Source organism: Nelusetta ayraudi, unplaced genomic scaffold (assembly GCF_046127955.1).
Source record: "Nelusetta ayraudi isolate G7.1 ecotype Tasmania unplaced genomic scaffold, CSIRO-AGI_Nayr_v1 ptg000039l, whole genome shotgun sequence".
NCBI lineage: Eukaryota > Metazoa > Chordata > Actinopteri > Tetraodontiformes > Monacanthidae > Nelusetta > Nelusetta ayraudi.
The window spans coordinates 2,415,955-2,437,196 of record NW_027466089.1 but is presented as its reverse complement, the minus strand read 5'-3'; the positions used below and the strand labels follow the sequence as shown (position 1 = coordinate 2,437,196).

The window sequence follows — 21,242 nt, the reverse complement described above, 5'->3', positions numbered from 1 at the left end:
CATAGAAAATATACACAACATAGAATGTCCATTTTTTCCCCCTCATGTCCAAAAAACTTTGAAAAATACTCTAATTTTCCCAGATTGCATCGTAACCAAAGTCTTACCACAGCTTAGCACAAAATGGAGCTATTCCAAGAATGAGGAGAAGAAGAAGAAGAAGAAGAAGAAGAAGAAGAAGAAGAAGAAGAAGAAGAAGCATTTATTAATCCCACATTGGGGAAATTTACAGTTTGTCTTTTTTTTCTGATACAAATTATTTTTCTCAAACTCCTTGAATGAGGCTGAAACTGAGGTCAATGAGCGACCTGTCATGGTTGAGACAGAGTGGAAGGATGCAAACCAAGACTTCCAAAGGACCAGAAGGTTTGAAGAGCGGCCAGGTCGCTCACTGCATCAGAGGAAGCGCTTTGAATGTCAAGGTTGGTGATTCAAGACCTGGCACAAGCACACTAGTCTTTTGAATTGAAAGAGGAGCAATTTGTCATCAGAATCGAAGCATCCAGTATTCAGAGACATTTTGTTTTTCATGCTGAGCAACGTGAAAACTCTGAAGTCACTTCTACTGATCTTTTGGGGCCGTTGGAGCTAAAAATGGATCTCTAGCTGTTGTTGGGACAGTGCATGGTGGGACTTGATGCAACAACCTTGTGATTCACAGTCAGTCGTCTTATCAACTGAGCCATCTGTGGGCTGATGGGATGCAGCTCCCGGAGAATTGATTTCATCTCTTCTCTGAACATCTGACAAAATCTACATAAGATGTTGTTTTTTTCCAAGAACAAAGACTTTTAAACACTTTATTAAAAGTTATTAAAAAGTCCTGTGGTAGCTTAGCACATGTCGGCGCTACTCCAAGCTAAGTCTCAGCATGCCTGAAAATCAGAAAAAAACACATGCTATAGTATAAAGTACAAATATATATAGTAAAAACCTGGTCATTTGGTACCAACTGGGATTTGAAACCACATCTCCTACAACCACAGTGAGTGATTTAGCCTACTGAGCTAACCACCTTGTTAGCCTGAGGACTGTGGAGGTCAATAGGTCACCCTGTTCATACAGCCTATTATACAGCCATTGCTTCTGGTAAACACATGACTATAAAGCGTTTCATTATATTATACAGTGACCTGCATATGATTGATTTGATGCTGATGATCTTCTATTATTCATCACTGATGAGGAAATGAGTTGAAGAATCTTTGGTTTTGGTAATGTGGCGGCACGAGGGGAAGGGTACTGTATTTATATTAATTAACACCAAAAAAAGGGAACTTAATGGTACCGACAACGCCACCTTGGGTAAGGGCCCAAGGACCCATGTTAGGTGAACTTGTTCAGGTTCGTAACAAAAGGGGGGGCGGAGACTGTGTTCCAATATTGTGCAAAAGAATAAGTTTATTGTTCAGACAAAACAGAAGAAATGCAACAAAAAAAAAGATGAACCATGTCGTGTGCCTTGATGGTTCGGCACGTCAACGTATGTTTAACCGAAATAAGACGAACACTAACAAAATAAGAGGCAGACTGAGGCAGGGGGGAAGGCAATGCAGGGAGGCGGCCCCCCAAAAGTAAAACAACAAAAGAACGCTTCAATTCGAAACAAAACATTAAAGTGCACAAACCAATCTGAAATACTTGTAAGACAACACACGGGGAACACCACCCAAGAGAACCACCACCACCACCGTCTGCCTTCGGCTGCACTGCAGCGCTTCTACTCTCTTAGAGAGGAAATCAGACAGTTCTTGGCCTTGATCCTGTTTGGCCAGCTGATTTTGGATTTTTAGTTGACAAAACCCGACATCTGAACGTCCTGACCACAAACCTTCAGGGGCAAAATGCAATGGTAAGCCAACTGTATTCACACATCAAAGCCTTTCAGACCAAGCTGCTACTTTTTCACGTAGCCCAATACCACACATTTCCCATCGCTGCAAGAAATAATGACCAGTTTTCCAGTGAACAACATCAGTGGGCAAATGAGAAGGTACGCAGCAAACATCTCATCTCTGGCTGAGGAGTTTCAACAGCGTTTCAAAGATTTTGCAGCTATTGAAAAGGAAATCACGCTTTTTTCCTCTCCTTTTTCCGTGGATCCTAATGACGTTCCAGACCACCTGCAGCTGGAGCTCATTGAGCTGCAGTGCGACACACAGTGTCACAGCCGGCACCAACAACTGCCTCTTGTAAACTTTTACCGCCAGCTGGATAAAGACAGGTTCCAAGAGATTCGAACATTCGCAAAGAAAATGTTGAGCTTGTTTGGCTCGACATACTCATGCGAGAAGAGATTCTCAGTTATGAACAGTAATAAGAACCGTGTGAACACGAGACTTAGTGACTCTCACCTGCGTGACATCTTACGCATCAAAACCACTGTTTTTGAGCCAGACCTGCCCTGATTACTGCAGTCAAGATCACAGCATCATCCTTCACATTAATGCAGCCAAGTTTTGAGTGTGCACTGTGTCAAATTTAATAAAAAATACTTTATTTGCATTTAATTTATATTTTATTTTAACCTTCATTTATCCAGGTTAGGCAGTTAACGGATTTGCATTTGCATTGTCGACCTAGCTGCAGACAGGCATAGTAAAACATAGCAAAATAAAAGTAAATACAAATACATACAAATGAACACATATACAACAAACTGTACAAAGTGATATAGTTACGTATTTATATCTTAATTTACAGTGGTAATGGTTCAAAAAATGCCAGACTGAATGGTCGGCCCCCATACATTTTCACCTCACCAAATCTGGCCCTCTTTGCAAAAAGTTTGGGCACCCCTGGTCTAAACCAAAACCAATCTCAAAAACCAAACCAAACTCAAAACAAACCTACAACCACAACTTGCGTTGCGTCCGTGGAATTTGCGAGCATTTCAATCTTCCAGCATTTGGAATTTCCTTCAACTGAGATCAACAGGAAGCAGCAAACAGGTGAGTGGAGCTAGCTGGCTAACGAGCTAGCTAGCTCACACTTCCTTCTTTTCAAACTCTGTTTGAATTAAATTTTAAAAGAGTGAGGAGAATTCTCTTTCCTCTTAATTGTATCTAAAGGGCTTCAGCTTCACTTGTTGTGTTGCACTTGTACAAAGTGACTGTGGCTGTTTGTTTCTCCTGCAGAGTCCAGTGTTGAAACGCACCAATGTCAAGTCACTGCTGTCTATTGATGTAGTGACATCCCTCCACAGCCCTCAGGAACCTGCTTAGCAGCTTAGCAGGTTAGCTCAGTGGGTTAGCCTGCTGACTGTGGTGCTGGAGACCAGGGTTCCACTCCTGGTTGTTGGTTCAATTCTGAAGCAAAGCCTCTTTTGTTCTCTTGCTACTTTGAACCAAGCCCAACTCCAACACTAGGTGACCCTCTAATCCAGGGTGGGCAAACTGTTTGACTGGTGGGCCATAATGGCTTCTACAATATGACAGAGGGGCCGCTTTCTCATTGGAGGAAAAATATAGCAGGGGATGTGTAGAAAACATGTTGCTTTAATGGCAATTAAATAATGAACAAAAGCGTTACAACAATATATCTGCCTGAGAAGCACCCCAGTGTTTAGCTCTTTATTGAAATGACTCTGAAAACACACAAAAATTTTGAGGAAATACAGCTATTTCATTACTTAATGACTTTTAATATAATTCCCTCAAGTTTGATGGGCCGGATTGGAAAGTGTAATGGGAATTTTTTTTTCCATAGATTATAACTTTTTAACGTCCTTCAGACCTACAGACTTCAAACCCGGATCCTCTGACATAATTCCTTCCTTCTGAACATTCCATTTTGGAAATACCTGTCTTTGACCTATGAATTTGACCTTTGACCCGGTTCCAAACGTCTGACCCCTGATTCAGTTGTTCCGTTAGAATCAGGCTCCCTGAAACTGGGAGGGTGGCCGAAGTTTCAACAGCAGAAAGGTAAAGTCAGTGAATCTGCGCTTTTCAAAGCCTCCACTTGGGGGCGCCAGAGGACTTGAGGGGAGGCGACTGTGAAAAGTGCGGCATCATATTGAAAGTGAAGCCAAAGTTGAAGGATGAACCGGCGGGAAAAGCAACATTGTCCATAGTGATGATGAAAGTCTCTGACTGCAGTTGATGTGTTCATGATTTGATTGGAGGAATTGCACCAGCAGCCTCATTTAAGAACATACACAGACAAGGATTATTCATTTTTAATACCAATATATGTTTAAGAACATACACATGTGAAATATGTTTAAAAAAAATACATATGTGGATAACATTTATTGTTGAAACCTTTTTTTAATATACAAAGCAATGAGAATAACTAAAATAATACCCTGACCCCTGACCAGTGTGTTTCTCCTGGTTTCATTGGTTGTGGCTTCATTTGATCAGTTTTCAGATTTGGTTTCTAAAAGGCTTCTGATGTTTTTTAGCAGATTCATCAGGAGAAAAACAAGCACAACTACAGTCACACACATGTATATATATATATATATACATATACATACGTATCATATATATATATACATATATATATATATATATATATATATGTATATATATATATATATATATATATATATATATACATATATATATATATATATATATATATATATATATATATATATATATATATATATATATATATATATATATATATATATATACATATATATGTATATGTATACATATACATATATATACACATATATGTATATATATAGAGAGAGAGAGATTGTTTCAAGTCAAGACTTTTTAAAGTCAAAGGTGATCAAAGCAATGATACTTCAGCCAAAAAGCTTGCAGCATCCTGAACGCTGCTCATTGAGGTGTGTATGTGTGTGTTTGGCCAGCAGACGTCAGTGTTACTGCAGCTTGGAGTCATGAAGCCATTTTCAAACAAGAGGCTCCAGTGCTTGGATGTTTCCCAAAAGCTTCCAGAGGAGAGGAGAGGGATGAAAACCAACTCTCAGACTATGACTCACTCAGACTCTGCTCCACTAGGGAGGACAGTGTGGGACCAGAAGACAGGCACAGATAACAACATCACATGACTCAGGACTGGCAACAGTGAGGGAATGGGAAGTGGGAGTGATCCAGTGTGGGAAGGCAGCTAGCTGCCCACCGCACCTGAGGAGTTGAGAAGGCGTTGGGGAAGGGGTGGGCTGGGCTGAGTGCTCAATGTGCATGTGTGTGTTGTCCTTGGATGCGTGTGTGTGTCGGCCTGAGAAGGCCTGGTCCACAGTCTCTCTCCCGTTAGGCCGCATGTTCTGGCCAAGACGCAGCAGTCCCAGATAGTCCAGAGCAGTTCCAGTCCTTCCAGGGGATTGTGAGGGACGGAGGAGGGAAAAAAGCAGAGGGCACAGAGCGTCAAGCTGCTGTGATCTCCAGGGGGAATGGTGGCAGTGACCTCGCCAAGGCCACTGCAGAGGGAGCGCTGAAGAACAGAGGAGGATGTTTGGCTTTTAGGACCAGCAGCACAGACCAACAGACTCAGCTCCTCTATCTGTCCATGCTGGTCTCCAGTACCATCCATTCTCTTTTTGCAGAGCCAAAAGCTTCTCCAGATGCCAATCAAGCTGTTATCCAGGCCTTTCATGGCAGGAAGCACCACCACCACTGTCTGAGAGCCACCAGCTCTGCCCATCTCAAATATCATCAAGTAGATGATGTATTTCTACATAGAGTGACTCACTATCATTCACTCACCATCACATCTGGAGCCAACTGTTGACTCTCTCATTACAGCAAGAAATTATTGATCAGTTCATCTTCATCACGTCTCAGTATCAGTCCAACACACTCTGTGGTGACATTGAGACCATATGTGACGGAGAGTCTGCTTCTCATCAGCAGTGAATCCATCATCTCCACTCAACAGCAGTGAATGTCTCTGATGATGCCTTCAAGGACTGAAGTGTGAGTGCTGACTTCTGCCATCTCTTCTTCTCTCCTCACATGGAAGCGATGTGTTCATGTTGAGGGAGGATCACTTGGTCCTGAGGATGGGGGAGGGCTCTTCCAGAGTGCAACCAGTAGGGGGCATTAGAGGCTCGGTCTCCTTGTTGTCCTCAGGAGCTGACAGGAAGTGTCACATCCCTCAACAAGTGTCCAGTCTCATCACGTCAGGGAGAAACAGGTGCAGCTCTTCAAAGAGGAAATCACATTTTTCTCACCGTCATCATGGACCGCCAACAAGTTATTGCAACTGTAGTTCTGTAAAGAGCCGCCAGGGGGCGACCTCAAGTCAAAACTACCTTCTACTCCAGACTTTACAGAAAAACACATGCTGAAAACAATAAAACATTGATTAACAGCCAGATATTTTAGACAGGTCACTCTATAATATGTCAATAAGAAACATAATGTGTTCAAATGTGGCCCTGAACCTTCAAACATTCCTATGACGTGTCGGTCCTCGCAGTTCTGCCACTGAGGGGCGCTGTTTGACCAGTTATCGTTTGTTTGGTTTTGTTTGTAGCCACAAAGCAACCATCAGTTGTATCATACTGGGGAGTTGATCTTTCTGCCCTGCCAACAAGACATTTCCACCAAATAGAAAAACTACCGTATTTTCCGCACTATAGAGCGCACTGGATTATAAGGCGCACAGTCAATAAATGGTCTATTTTCTAATTTATGTAATATGTAAGGCGCACCGAATTATAAGGCGCATTAAGCGAAACAAAAGAATCAGAGATAAGTCCGTCAGACTTTATTAACTGCGTTCACAGTAACTCTAAAACTTGTTTGTAACAAATGAAAAACAGAATGATACTGCTCGAAATATGTTACCAACGCGAGTTGAAATCCACCGGAGGTTCTCTACCACGGTTCGGAAGGTGTTCGATTACGTTCCATCAGTGCTTGATTCTACAGCACCGCCGGACTCCTGAACACTGTCTCACTTCATCTACGCGATCTTCATCTTCATCTTAGTGTATAAGAGGCTTATGTATTACTCCGCGATAGCCGTAATGCTGCGAGCGGTGCGGCTTTGTAATTTACCTAAGTCGTACTACGGTAAAACACTTTGACAGAGCGCCGTGTACCTCTCAAAATTGCTTCGACGTCAGCAAGCACAACCAGAATCAATCCATATATAAGGCGCTCCGGATTATAAGGCGCACTGTCGTTTTTTGAAAAAAACAAGACTTTTAAGTGCGCCTTATAGTGCGGAAAATACGGTATGTCAAAAATAATCGTAATGCTAAAAATAAATAAAATAGATAAATAAAGATTGACTCAGTCTGGAATCCAACCAGAGACTCTAAGGAGGCCTGCTGGGTCTCACTGACAACCATCCAGGAACTTTACAGAAGGTCATCAACAACCTGAAGGAGATGAACACTAGTGATGTTTCTCCTGACAGAAGCATCAACATCTTCTACTGTCTGCTGGAGGTGAAGGATCAGTCAGTGCATCAGGAGGTCCAAGAGTTCCTGCAGTCAGAGAACAGATCAGAGAAGGAACTCTCAGCCATCTAGTGTTCAGCTCTGGCCTACATGCTGCAGATGTCAGAGAAGGTTCTGGAGGAGTTGGACCTCAGCAAGTACAAGACATCAGAGGAGGGAAGATTGAGACTGATTCCAGCTGTGAGGAACTGCAGGAAGGCTGTGATACGTTTAGGAGGGTACGTAGACACTGTGTGTGTGTGTGTGTGTGTGTGTGTGTGTGCTCTTGGTGTTAGCCATCCTGCTATATCAGCAGCTCCTCCAGTCACAGAGTGGATCAACATCAGCAGGTCCACTTGTGGCTCCAGATCTCAAAGAAAACAATGAGGGAAACACTGAGTGGTGACTTTTAGCAGGAGGCTGTCAACACAGGGCTAACTCAGCTGCTTTGTGTTGTATGGTGAGTGGAGTGAAGACTGGAGTCCAGGATGGAGATGAAGATGTGACAGTGGCAGAATGAGGAGCTTTGATCAGTGTGAAGGATTCAAGCAGTCAATCAACACATTGAACACACAAACACATCACATCCTTCCTTCATTTTGATGATAGTAGTAATGATGATGATGGTGGTGATGATGATGATGGTGATGAAGATGATGATGATGGTTAATTTATCACATACAGAACCAAGGAAAAGGAGGACAAGTACAACAATTCTCAAAACAAAGTGTCATCTATTATGAGATTGTGTAAAATAGATTATTATGACTGATGGTTGCAAACAGACAAAGATGCATCAAGGCTACGTGGAGTTTGTTCAACTGCATGATGAAACACCACAGTAAAACTGACTTTCCTCCATGTTTTGTAAAAAATGAGAATTTACTTCTTGAAAATGCAGAGCAAATTGCCAATGAGTTGAATGATTTTTTGTTCACGTGGGCCCTAATTTAACAAGGACAATTAGAGATGGAGACAACAAGTATGATTTTGCTTTCAACAGTAATAATTCAATGTTCCTGGGTTGGATTTGTGAGAGCGATGCACTAGAAGTGGTTTGAAAGTTGAAGAATCAAAAATCTTTCCATGATAATAATATAGATATGTCTCTAATAAAGGAAGTCAGATTGTGTCATCAAACCATTGACCTATAGGTGGAATTGATGGTTTTAAAGAGGGATTTTTCCTGATCAGATGAAAATGGCTGAGGTGGTTCCAATCTACAACAATGGTGATAAACACATCATATCAAATGATAGACCTGTGTCACTGCTTCCTCACTTTCCCAGAATACTAGAAAAGTTGTTTGTCAATAGACTGCATGATAATATGGAGCAGTATGAGTTATGAAGTGACCATCAATATGGGTTTAGCAGTAACCCATCAACAGCTTTAGCAGTGATAGAATTACTAGAAAATAGAGTTCCAGCCATAGACAACAAACAATATGCTGTAGGTGTCTTTGTGGATTTATGGAAAGCATTTGACACAATGAATCATTCTCTGCTGCTGCAGAAATTGAAGCCTTATGGAATCAGAGGTGTTCCGCTGCACCGGATAAGAAGTTATTTCAATAACAGGTTGAACAATACTGTGTCACCGTTTAGAAAAGCCACCTGTGGGCTTCCACAAGGTTCCATTATGGGACCCAAGGTATTTAGACTTTATCTTCATGATATTCACACTGAATGGAAGAAGTAGAATTTGATTTCATTTGCGGATGACACCAACTTATTGTGTTCAGGACCTGACATGAAGGTGTTGTTGAAAACGCTAGAAAAGGAGCTGATGGTGTTCAAAGAATGGTTTGATAGCAATAAGCTGTCATGAAATGAACATAAAACAACATTGATGGTCTTTGCTGGTGTAATGGAAAAGTATTCTTGTGTTATTCTTTATCTTGGTTTATATTGTATGATCACTAGTAGCACGTGTAAACTGTTAGAATCCTAGGTTAACATATACGCATCGTATTTCACTTTCCTTTATGGCCTGCCACGGATGTGCTCATCCTCTCCCTGTACAGGATATGAGCTGTGAAATCGGTCAACTATCGTATAGTCGTTGGTTTGCCTCTCTCTGTTCTCCTCCCTGTTCTTTCCTTATCTCTTCCCCTCCCGGTCCACTGTATAAAATACCTTCTTCCTCCTTCCCTCTTTGCACATGCACTCGCACTCCCATTTTTACTGTGTTTTGTGCCTCGGAGCTCCGATCCATTTTTTATTGTTTGTTCATTAAATTACTTATTATCCCAGCATTCCTGCATCGGCATCTTCGCTCTTTTCCACAACTGGTATTTGGGAAAATTATCAGTATTAGTTTTAAATGGAGTTGAAATTAAAAGAGTACATGAAACTACATTTTGGGAATCATTGTGGATCATAAATTTAGGTTTAAGCCACATATAGAATATATTCAACAGAAATGATCTCAATCAATGGGTACTATGTATAAACTGAGGGACCTGTTGAAGAAGAAATGTCTTTTAATATTGTAGTTCTCACTTATAATGCCATATATGTCATATTGTGTTGAGGTTTGGGGAAATACATACAGATCGTATATTGACCCTGTAATTAAACTACAGAAAAGAGTTAAGAATAATAAAGTTCCCTAAAGCACAAATCAATGATTGATAGAGTCAAAGATCTTCCAATTCATAGATATAGTGGACTTGAAAACATTAGAAATACTATTTCCAGGAAAGAATGAAAATCTTGCGCTCAGTATTTATACGTTTTTTAAAGTGAGAGAAAATCAATCCATGTTCAGAGGGTTGAGTGTCTTTGAATGATGGAAGGTGAGAAGCATTGTTAAATATAGATGTCTTTCTTTTTTGGGAGTTCCATTTTGGAATGGGATCAGTTACCATTTGAAAATGTGTGCTTCTTTGTTGAGTTGAAAAAATCTTGAAGGGCAAAATACTTGATGATATTACGTCCCGTCTAGGGGGACCGAGACGCAACATGTGGGACACCTTCCCCCACTTCCAAGCCTCATTAATTTTTCACTGCAGTTGGCAGTTTCCACAAAAAATATTTTATTAATCAGTAAATGAAAGAAACAATACAACTTAACCGGTGGGCAGCAAAGGCTTCAGGGTGGGCCCAGGCCAAAATAATAAACCAAACTCCAACTAGCTCGCCTTAAGAACTAAAGAAAGAAAGAGAACCCAAATACAGAAAGGCTAACCTCCCTACATACTTAATAAACAGGAGAAAAGAGGGAACAACAAAAATGGCAGCCCACCCCTACGGCTGCGTGCTCTAACACCATTTCAGAAGTGACTAACTGCAGAGTTGGGAGCGGAGGAGGGATGACCGTCAGGCTGGCTCGACTGCTCCTCCTTTTCAGCCGTGGCGCGTCCAATCAGCAGCTGACATCCAGGACCGCACCTGCAAGGCGTCATCCACTCTCACACATACACAGACACAAAGATAGAGGCACCTAGACCCACCTGTGGGTCATAACACTCCCTCCCTTAAGAACTAAACCCTATTAACATACCTACAAACAAAACTAAACAAGAAAACCCTGAGTTCCCCCGAAATTCTTTCGCAGCTAGTCCACATGTACACGTAATAATGCATCTGCCAAAACATTATCAACCCCCTTCTTGTGGCAAATCTGGAGATTGAAGTCTTGCAGGAGCAGAGACCACCGCATCAACCGCTGGTTTGAATTGCGCATCCTATCCCGGAACACGTGTGGATTATGGTCTGTAAACCTGAACTGTTTCTCTGCTAGACCCTAAATAAATTTCAAAATGGGCAATGTCAGAAGGGGAACCAAAGCTTCTTTCTCAACTTCCCAGTATTCGCTTTATATGCGTGCTGCTTAGTTGAGGCATGTCCCTCTACTTCTATGTCATGGTGCAAAACTGACGTGCGGCGGGGGTGGTCAGAAAACAATAGTGGGTGGCTCTCAATTAATTTAACAATATCATGACGGGCTGATGCAGGCAAATGGGACAAAAACGAGCTTAAATTATTCATAATTTCAGAGTTTCCCAGGCACGCCGCAGGAACACTGATTTATTTATTTATTATTTTATTTTTTTTCAATGAGCCCAACCTCCGCAAATGGGCACGGAGGGGGCGGAGGCTCAGACGACACATTTTTCCGAGCGATGTAACTTTTCACATTTTTTTGACGTGGCAGACGCGGGATGATCATTTTCTATCAGGAGTGTGCGCTACATAATCTTGTAACCCTGTTAATTATTTTATTATATTATATTGCTAATTATTTTATTTTGAAGGGACTCATGGGGAGAGAGACTGAAGGACTGATTGAGAGCAGGGGTGATTGGGTTGTGTTCGGTTTGTGATTGGTTGGATGTGATGTCAGGTGACGAGCGGAAGGAAGTAAGAGTGTGTGGTTTTTTGGGGGGCGTGCGAGAAAGAAAAACAAACGGAGACAAGAAGAGAAGACAACGGAGGCACGTGTGTGGCGTAAATGGAACTCCGCAGCGACAGAACGTTTCTAACCGCCACGAACAGAGACTGTCTGCCCGACAGCCTCCTCTTCACGTTTGCTAGCCCAGTGAATAATAATAATAATAATAATAAACTTTTATTTGTACAGCGCTAAATCACAACCAAAGGCGTCTCAAAGCGCTTTATACAATCAGAGAGAACCAACCGGGCCCCCGGAGCAAGCAAGATGCAACAGTGGCTGGGAAAAACTCCCCTGTGGGAAGCGTGGTGGTGGGATGAAGCGATGACAGCAAGACCCCCAGGACAGCACAATCCAGCTCCTGGCGCAGTGGTCATCACCTGCCGGGGGCACAGAGACTGCGGCAGTATCATGCATATCGAGCATACTGTACAAAGCATAATGAGAGCTTGGACAGAGTGGATAGAGTAAAAGATTGATTGGGTGAGGAGAGTGATAAAGGCTCCGCCTGCACAGAGCAATGATCCCTCTAACGGGAGCGAAAGATCTCCCTCCACGGCGTAAGCCTACAGCAGCTTAACTGACAGTGGATGGAGTCTAACTATAAGCTTTAAGAAAAAGGAAGGTCTTAAGTCTACTCCTAAATAAACTAACTGTGTCTGCCCCCCTCACCGAGGCTGGAAGATGGTACCAAAATAGAGGTGCCAGGAAACTGAAACACCTACCTCCTGATCTAACTCTAGAAATTTTTGGGATAACTAAAAGACCTGAATCCTCAGAGCGAAGGGCTCTTGGAGGATGATAAAGTTCAATGAGTTCCCTAATATAAGAAGGAGCCTGAGAATGAAGAGCTTTGTAAGTTAAAACTAGAATCTTAAATTCAATTCTAAATTTGACAGGCAGCCAATGCAAGGAAGCTAAAATTGGAGTAATATGCTGCCTCCTTCTAGTTCCGGTTAACAATCGTGCCGCAGAGTTTTGGATTAACTGTAATGTCCTAAGGGATGAATTTGGGCATCCTGCTAGTACCGAGTTACAGTAATCTAGCCTAGACGTAACAAAAGCATGGATTATTTTTTCCGCATCTTTGAAGGACAAAAAACTTCGAATTTTGGGAATGTTTCTTAAGTGGAAGAAAGCTGACCTCCCTACATTCTGTATATGAGAATTAAAGGTCAGGTCCTGATCAAAAGTGACTCCAAGGTTCCGCACAGTAGAACTGGGTGTAGTACCAAATAGACCACTTTGTCCATCAAAGACTCTGTCCCTACTCTCTCGCGATCCAAATATAATGACCTCAGTTTTGTCGGTATTAAGCAACAGGAAATTCTGTGTCATCCAAGTTCTGACATCACGAAGACAAGATTCCAATTTGGCCAACTGATGAGCCTCGTTTGCCTTAAAAGAAAAGTACAACTGTGTGTCATCTGCGTAAGAATGGAAACTGATGCTATGCTTTCTGATGATGTCACCAAGAGGTGACATGTAGATGTTGAAGAGGAGTGGCCCAAGTACAGATCCTTGCGGGACACCATGACTAACCCTCCTATGTTCTGATGAATGATTATGAACATGAACAAACTGAAAACGGTCAGACAAGTAAGATCCAAACCAGTCCAAGGCGCGATCCTTGATGCCGATAGTATCTTCTAATCTCCTAAGAAGAATGCTGTGGTCAACTGTATCAAATGCTGCACTGAGATCTAGGAGGACCAGAACAGAGAGAAGACCTTTGTCAGATGCACACAAGAGGTCATTACTTACCTTAAGCAATGCAGTTTCAGTGCTGTGACCAACTCTGAAGCCAGACTGAAAAGCCTCAAGTAGATTGTTGTCGTTCAAGAAGTCCACAAGCTGCCTAGCAACAACTTTTTCTAAGATCTTGGAGAGAAACGGAAGGTTCGAAATTGGCCTATAATTTGAAAGCACACTCGAGTCCAAATTGGGTTTTTTGATCAGAGGCTTGATTACAGCCACTTTGAAAGCATGAGGGACAAAACCTGTTGATAGAGAATGATTAATAATTCTAAGAATGACACAATGAAGCAATGGGGAAACCTCCTTGAAAAGCCTGGTTGGAATTGGGTCCAGAAGACTAGTGGTCGACTTAGCAGAGGAGACAAGAGAATCAAGTTCCGAGAGTCCAACTTGCTGAAAACTCCCGAAATACACACTGGGGTTGCCATGTTGAGAAAGATCTGCCATGTGACCTGTGGAAGACAAAGAAGACAAAGAAGACGAGGAATTCCCAATCTCAGTTCTGATACCTTCTACTTTTTGCTGGAAGAAGTTCAGGAAATCGTTGCTTGACAGGCCAGTAGGGACGCATGGCTCAACACAATGATGGCTCCTCGTCAGCTTAGCAACTGTACTAAATAAAAACTTTGGGTTGTTCTTGTTAGAGTCAATAAGAGCAGAAAAGTAGGAAGTTCTACTGATACGCAGGGCCTTTTTATAGGACCTAAAGCAATCCTGCCAAGTCTTGAAGGATGAAGCTCTTTTTGACGAGTTCGACAAGTTCTCTCAAGCCTTCGCAAATTTTGTTTTAATTTGCGAGTAGAAGAAGTAAACCAAGGGGCTGATCGATCCTGCCTTTTCATACTTACCTTATAAGGGGCAAGATCATCCAATGTTGATTTCAGAATACAAGAAAAGCGATCTGTCAAGGAGTCTAGATCAAGATGAATGTGCCGTTGGAGGGGAAACTAAAGCAGCTTTTCCAGAACAACGTGTGGAAGCCTCTTGGTCTCGTCGTGGGAGCATGAGAGGTGTTTTGACGGTTGGACTGCCAGCGTGAGTCGTCGCCGGAGATCGCCCAGGCGGTCACGTGAAGCCTCGCCGCCGGAGGAAGCCTCGTCGCCGGAGCCGGTCTGTACTCGGCCCACCTCCCGTGTCGCTCTCCGGACTCCGGGGATCAGTTCGTCTGCTTTGGAGGTAACATCTTTCCCAGTCACTGTTCCCGGAACTTGGATTTCTGAGTCGACATATCAGGCCTGCAACGGGGGTTATTTTCTTTTGCCGTGTGTGTGTGTGTGTGTGTGCCCACTGAGCGAATGTGAGTTTAATTTAGCAGCTTTGAGTATTTAAAAGTATCTGTTTAATTTAGCAGGTTTTCCTAATCCTAACATTGAAGGTACTCCTATTGTGTTTTTGTTGTACTTAAGCGTGATGTGTTATTGAACATGTGCTTTAACTTTAATTTGTGTTAAATTTATAGCTGACCACCGACCCGGTTGTTTCCTCAGTTAAAGGTATACGAAAATAATTTAATTTAAAGGATTCAAGAATTTGAAATAAACTTCATTTTATTTAAAGTGTTTGTATTTTGTGTATATGTTTACATATTGTGTTAGCTGTAGAACTTAAAGATATACATTAAAATAAATAATCTAAAATTGCATTGAATAATTAACTAATGAACCCAGAAGCCTACCCCTGGTTAGGTGGTAGTGCTACAATCTGTATCGGAAAGTTTGCGCTCCACGACATACGGACCAGAAAAACGAGCCTGCAAACCGGAACCGGGTAACGGCAACAATACCAACACTCGGTCGCCTGTCTCAAAAACTCAAGCCACAGCTTTCTTGTCAAACTGCCGCTTCATTTTAGACTGGCTGGCGACAAGAGTTTTGTGAGCAGTTTCACAAGCACGATGCAAGCGCTCACGAAAAAAAACTGACGTAATCTAACACATTATTCTCTACTCATTTAACATCGGAAAGCCACTTACCCCTTAACAGACGCAAGGGTCCTCTCACCGAACACTAAATCAGCTGGGCTGAACCTGAGGGACTCCCACACATACAATCGACGACTGAAGATGCACTTTATGCTGCGGAACCATCACTGTGCTCATTTTACCCCCCCCCCACTAAAATATCCGAATTGCACAAAGTTTCTTTATTCAGCGGTAACACCGACGACAAAATAAACGAACGATACGCCTCAGTGTCCCTCAAAATCATTACGGGCACACCGTCTTTCTCCTCCCCAGTCAGTGAAACAAACCCTTGTGAAATGAACGGATTATACGAAGGGTCTGCCTTCTCACACCTAACCAGCGGAGACGACAAAGGTGACGTGGTCGCCGATGTGGCAGAAATTAAACCCGCCCCAGATTGTCTTGCCGGTCCAGACTGGCCTTTTCTTTTCTTTCAAGAGTTGGACACTTGACAATTAAATTACCAGGTTCATGACAATATAAACATTCCCGATTATCCCCCGACGTAGAAAAAAAAATTTTGCGCACCGATTTTGGAGATTTCTGTCCTCTTTCAAACGGACTCGATGAAATAGTTCAGCTGTGATTGGCTGCTCTCAGCTCTGAAGTCCAACCCCTCCCACCTCAGACACCTGGACCTGAGATGGAACCAGCTGAAGGAATCATCAGTGAAGCCACTGATGGATCTTGTCCACAGCAGAGACTATCAACTGGAGAGTGTGAGGTCAGTACTGGTTTGGAAGCAGTGGATGATGGTTCCAGCACCAAAGCCAGTTGATCCCACAGCAGAGGTCCAGTGTTCCCAGTCACAGTGTGAGAGGAGGATGGTGACGTCCAGCTGCTCCTCATTCATCCAACATCTGCTGCCAAACTGCTTCTTCTCTCAGTTCACCACTCAATTATTGATTAGTTCATCTTCATCAGGCCTCAGTATCAGTCCAACACTCCATGGTCACATGACCTTCATATGTTCCACACTCGTCGACATGTGACTGAGAGTCTGCTTCTTCTCACCAGTCACTCCATCATCTCCATCAACAGTCAACGTCTCTGTGATGATGCGTTCAAGGACCGTGAGTCCTGACTCCTGCTGTCTCTTCTTCTCTCTACAGGAGGTGAGGGAGGATGAGGAGGAGAGTGAAGAGGAGAGCTCCATCTAGTGGTGGCTGACAGAACTACAACCAGTGAAGCTAAACAACAAATTGGCGCGACCTTTGACCCCGGTGGAGCCTGGTGGCTGGCGGACTGCTTCTCCCTACAAGCTGCTGTGGTTACTGGGAGAGACGTACCAGAAGCCACTGGTGGACCTTGCAGTGCCACATATGGACTCTTGGATTGTTCTTGGCCTTCCAGTGAACCACTGCGTGAGCACTGGAGGTCAACCATGACTGACTGCTGTCCTCTCTGGACACCACAATCTCACTTCCCATCTAAAAGTCATGAAAAACCTTTGTGGGTGAGATCCTCTCACCATCTGACCACTGTTGGGAGTGGAGCCTTCAAACACTCCAATGACTGGACACTAATCAGAGACTGAGCCCGACTGGAAGCAAAGTCACTTTCATGGTGTTGTTCCCCCAGCAGGACATTCCACAGGCTTCATTCTCATCAGCTTATCTGACCAAGCAACTCCAGGTTGAAGCTTCACGCTAGCTTTATTGTCAATGCTCCAGTGTATGGACCATACACAGAGCATTGAGCTCTTGTTACTGGGCGGCCCACGGTGTGAGGAGAGAGCTGCTCTGTGCAAACGGAGCCACAAGCAGTTTGCATTCCAGTGCAGTGATTCCAGCCTCTAGTAGCAACCGAATGACACCTAGCAGCTAGCACGAGCTAACGGCGCTAACAAGAACGTCAGAGCGCTGAATACAACCAAGTAGAGTGGACAATCAGATGCAGTAAAATGATTCACATTCTCTACTTCAGTACAGATACTTGTCTAAAATCAACTCCTTTACTTATAGTGCAGCTTCTGAAGTCAATTGAAGTCAAAACTTTTTGAAGCCATTAATGAAACAAAACTTTTGTTGATCATTTAAAAAAAATTAAATGGTTGTGACAGAATAATCTGGAGTGAACTGACCAGAGGTCAAAGGTCAGAGGCTTCACAAATTACAAAGGATATAATTTATGAGATTATTTTCTTTAATCAAGTCCCACCACTAATAAATATTTATTTGTATACGTAACCATATAAGCACATCAATGTTTAATGCACCTTTTTTCTTTACCAGTGTCATTAAATCTCCACCTGCTTGTGTTTGCATGTTTAGGTAGATTGATGTGTATGTAGATATATGTTAGTAGCTTCAATGTGCTGTGAAATGTGGCATCTTCACCAATACTATCATTTCACTCAGGTGTCTCACCTCAGCAACAATCACAGTTGTTGCTTCTTCATGTTGCTCTTTGATTTCTTGTTGTTTTATTTCTTTAGCAGCAGTGACACACCACATCCATATTCATCATATGTATCCAGCGTAGGATGATCCACCGTCTCCAGTGTCGGGACAGCCTTCTCATTGGCTCTTGAAGTGCCAGACCCCGCCCCCGTCCCCAACCTTAAACTAGTGGATTTAGTTCTTTGACTTTAGTTCAGGTTCAGTTTTTCCTTGTGGTTCTTGTTTGGTTCTGATCGTCTTCGTCCTCCCACCAGAACTTTGTCGTGTCTTTGGCTCAGTTTTTCTTTGTCGCTGTCATTTTTCTTTATTTTACAGCAACCAATTATTTTAATATCTGGCAGAATGGCAATTTTTACTGGCGTAAGACAGCGTACAGAGGGCGCTATTTTTGATTCATAATTTTTCCCCGATTTCAAGCCACAACAAGCCGAATAGACAATCAACACACTCACACACACCACACACACTCACAGACACCCAGCTGGTTGCTGACTGTGTCTTCATGGTCACTTTGGTGTCATACTGCTCCATGTTACGGAAGTGCATTGCTGCCATTCTAGAGGGCTCAGTATCATGTTATAACGTGAAACTATCACGTTTTTACGTGATCATTTTCATGTTTTTACGTGAAACTATCGTGCCCCTCCAGCTGATCAATGAGAAAACGATGCAACTTCGATCAGGTCGGATTCATTCTTCCTACTATACAATCCCATACTGTTAGATTTTGTATGTTCTCATCTTATTTTGTTTTATGATTTTATTTTGAAGTTAATCAGCCAGTAGGGGTCACATGATCCACTAACGCCAATAGGTGTATGAGCACGTTTTGTTGTTCTCTGTTGTATTATGGGATGTTTCGATACCGTGAAAGAAGAGCTCTGTCCACAAAAGTTTTCATGTGATATATATAATAAAGAAAAGTTATTAAAGAGAGAAACGGTATCAAGTATTTCCCTCCTATGGACGAGCTGCGAGTTCCAACACATACATCTCAAAATCCTCCTCAAAGTATGCATACTTATGTTAATTTCATCGATAGTACTTAATTAATTCAAGATCTCACCATGCCTCAAACCAAGTTTAAAATACAATTTAATCAACCTTATGCAGATGAGACATGGTGCCTCTGCTTGCCTCACTCCCATTTAGTTTAGATTCATTATGAAAGTATGTGAACATTATCACGTAAAAACGTGAAAAATAATCACGTATAAACGTGAAACTATCATGAAATAATGTGATAGTTTCACGTTTAAAACGTGATAATTGTCACGTTTTAAACGTGAAACTATCACGTTATAACGTGATACTGAGCCCTGTGTGTTTTTTTTTTCAAGAATGGCAGCACTGCGCTTCTGTACCATGTTAACTATCTACTGTCACAAAAAAATAGATATCCATTGAGTGTGATGTGGTAGTTTGTGTAGTTCAACTCCCTGTGTATCACCAAGAACTCCCCGCTAATGAAACTGTATTGAGACTGATCCTGGTGTTTCTGACTGACGTTGTAATGAAGAGTCAAAGAAAGAGAAGAAAGAAGAGGAAAAACAGGAAGAGGAGGAAGAACAGGAAGAGGTGGATCCCTCCTGCTGGAAGGCATAAATATGAGTGGCTGTAGGTGTGTCCTCCTCTCACTTCACCTGCAGCCGTCCACCAAACCAGCATCGTTTGACACTGTGTTATTACGAAAGTGATTTCTAAGTGATCGATTAAAAGTTGAATAAACTTTGCACCTCGGTTTTCCTCATATCAATGTTACATGCTTTGCCATAATCCCTATCATTACCATCACCAGTTTTCTACGTTACACTTAGGTAACTGTTACCTCAATCCATACATACACCTTTTAAATATTGACAACTACATATACATATATCTACTCATATATATAAATGTATTTGTATACGTGCCCATATAAGTGCCTGAATGCTCAATCTATTAAATCTTTCAGTTGTCTTTTGATTATAAATAAATGTACTCCTACTTTTGTATGCATGCTTAGATAGGTTGATAGGTATTTAGATATAATAGATATAAAATATATGTTGAAGTTTTAATGTGCTTTGAACGCTATGTCTTCCTCAACTGTTTCCTAAACTTTCGCAAGGTATCCACCATATGAAGGATCACACGGTTTTTATTTCTTCATGTTGTTCTTCTATTTCATTTTTGGTTGTTGTTTAATTTCTTTATCAGCAACAAACCCGACACCACATACATATTCATCAGATGCATATAGCGTAAGACGACCCATCAGTTTTAGTGTTGGAACAGCCTTTTAATTGGTTCTTGGAGTTCAAAAGACCACCCTCTTCTCCAAGCTATACCAGCGAACTCAGTTCCTTTGTCTCAGAAGAAGAAGAAGTTGGAGTTTTAGTTTACCTGAGTGTTGTCAGTCTTTCTTAGTGTCGTCTTGTCTAGTGTTTTTGTCTTCGTCATTTTTCGTTATTCTATTTTTGTCAACTTAATTTTTCTTAATTTCTGGCAAAAGGCCAATTTAAGACAGAAGCAGAAACAACTCAGCCTCGTCGCATCAGTGTAACCATTCATTCATTCATTAATTTTCCATACCCGCTTAGTCCCGAGCTCAGGGTCACGGGGGTCTGCTGGAGCCTAACCCAGCTGTCATAGGGCGAAGGCAGGGTGACACCCTGGACAAGTCGCCAGTTCATCGCAGGGCTCAGTGTAACCAATAACTGCTAAATTATTTTTTGCTAGACTCAGCCACAACAAGTCTAGTAGACAAACAAAACTCTTTTATATTTCTTCTTTTATTTTGTTACTTTTAGCTTAAGTTTAGGTTTTCTTTACTTACTCTCTCTCTGTCTTGGCCACTCTCTCTTTCACACACACACACACACACACACACACACACACACACACACACACACACACACACACACACACACACACACACACAACACACGCACAGTTCGTTGCTGATTGTGTCTTCATGATCACATTCATGTCATACTGTTCTGTGTGAACCATCTATTGTTACATAAATAAATGCACATTAAGCCTGATGTGTTTGTTTGACTGACTTATTAAAGTGTGGTTCAAATCCCTGCGTATCTTCAAGAACTCCCCGTTAAGGAGACGGTATTGAGACTGATTCTGGCATTTCCTGCTGATGTCAACAACCAAAAAGCAGGTGGTGCCCCGATCAAATCATATTAAATATTATAAATATTAAAATTATTAATTTCTTTTTGATGTCCGTTTCCACTCTTTCGTGAGTTTGGTCGATTAAATTAATCAATCAACCTTACCCCACTACAGATTTTTTTTTTCTCTCGTGTTCCTCAGCTGAATCAAGGCATCTATGCAAGTAAACAGCTACATA

At 42.0% G+C, this 21,242-nt stretch overlaps 1 protein-coding gene across 1 annotated transcript in view; it reads left to right on the top strand.

Moving 5' to 3' along the window:
• The window catches only part of LOC142892774 (ribonuclease inhibitor-like), a 94,850-nt gene that overhangs the window by 39,373 nt on the left and 34,235 nt on the right, over positions 1-21,242 (top strand). The gene's annotated exons all lie outside the window — the stretch shown is intronic.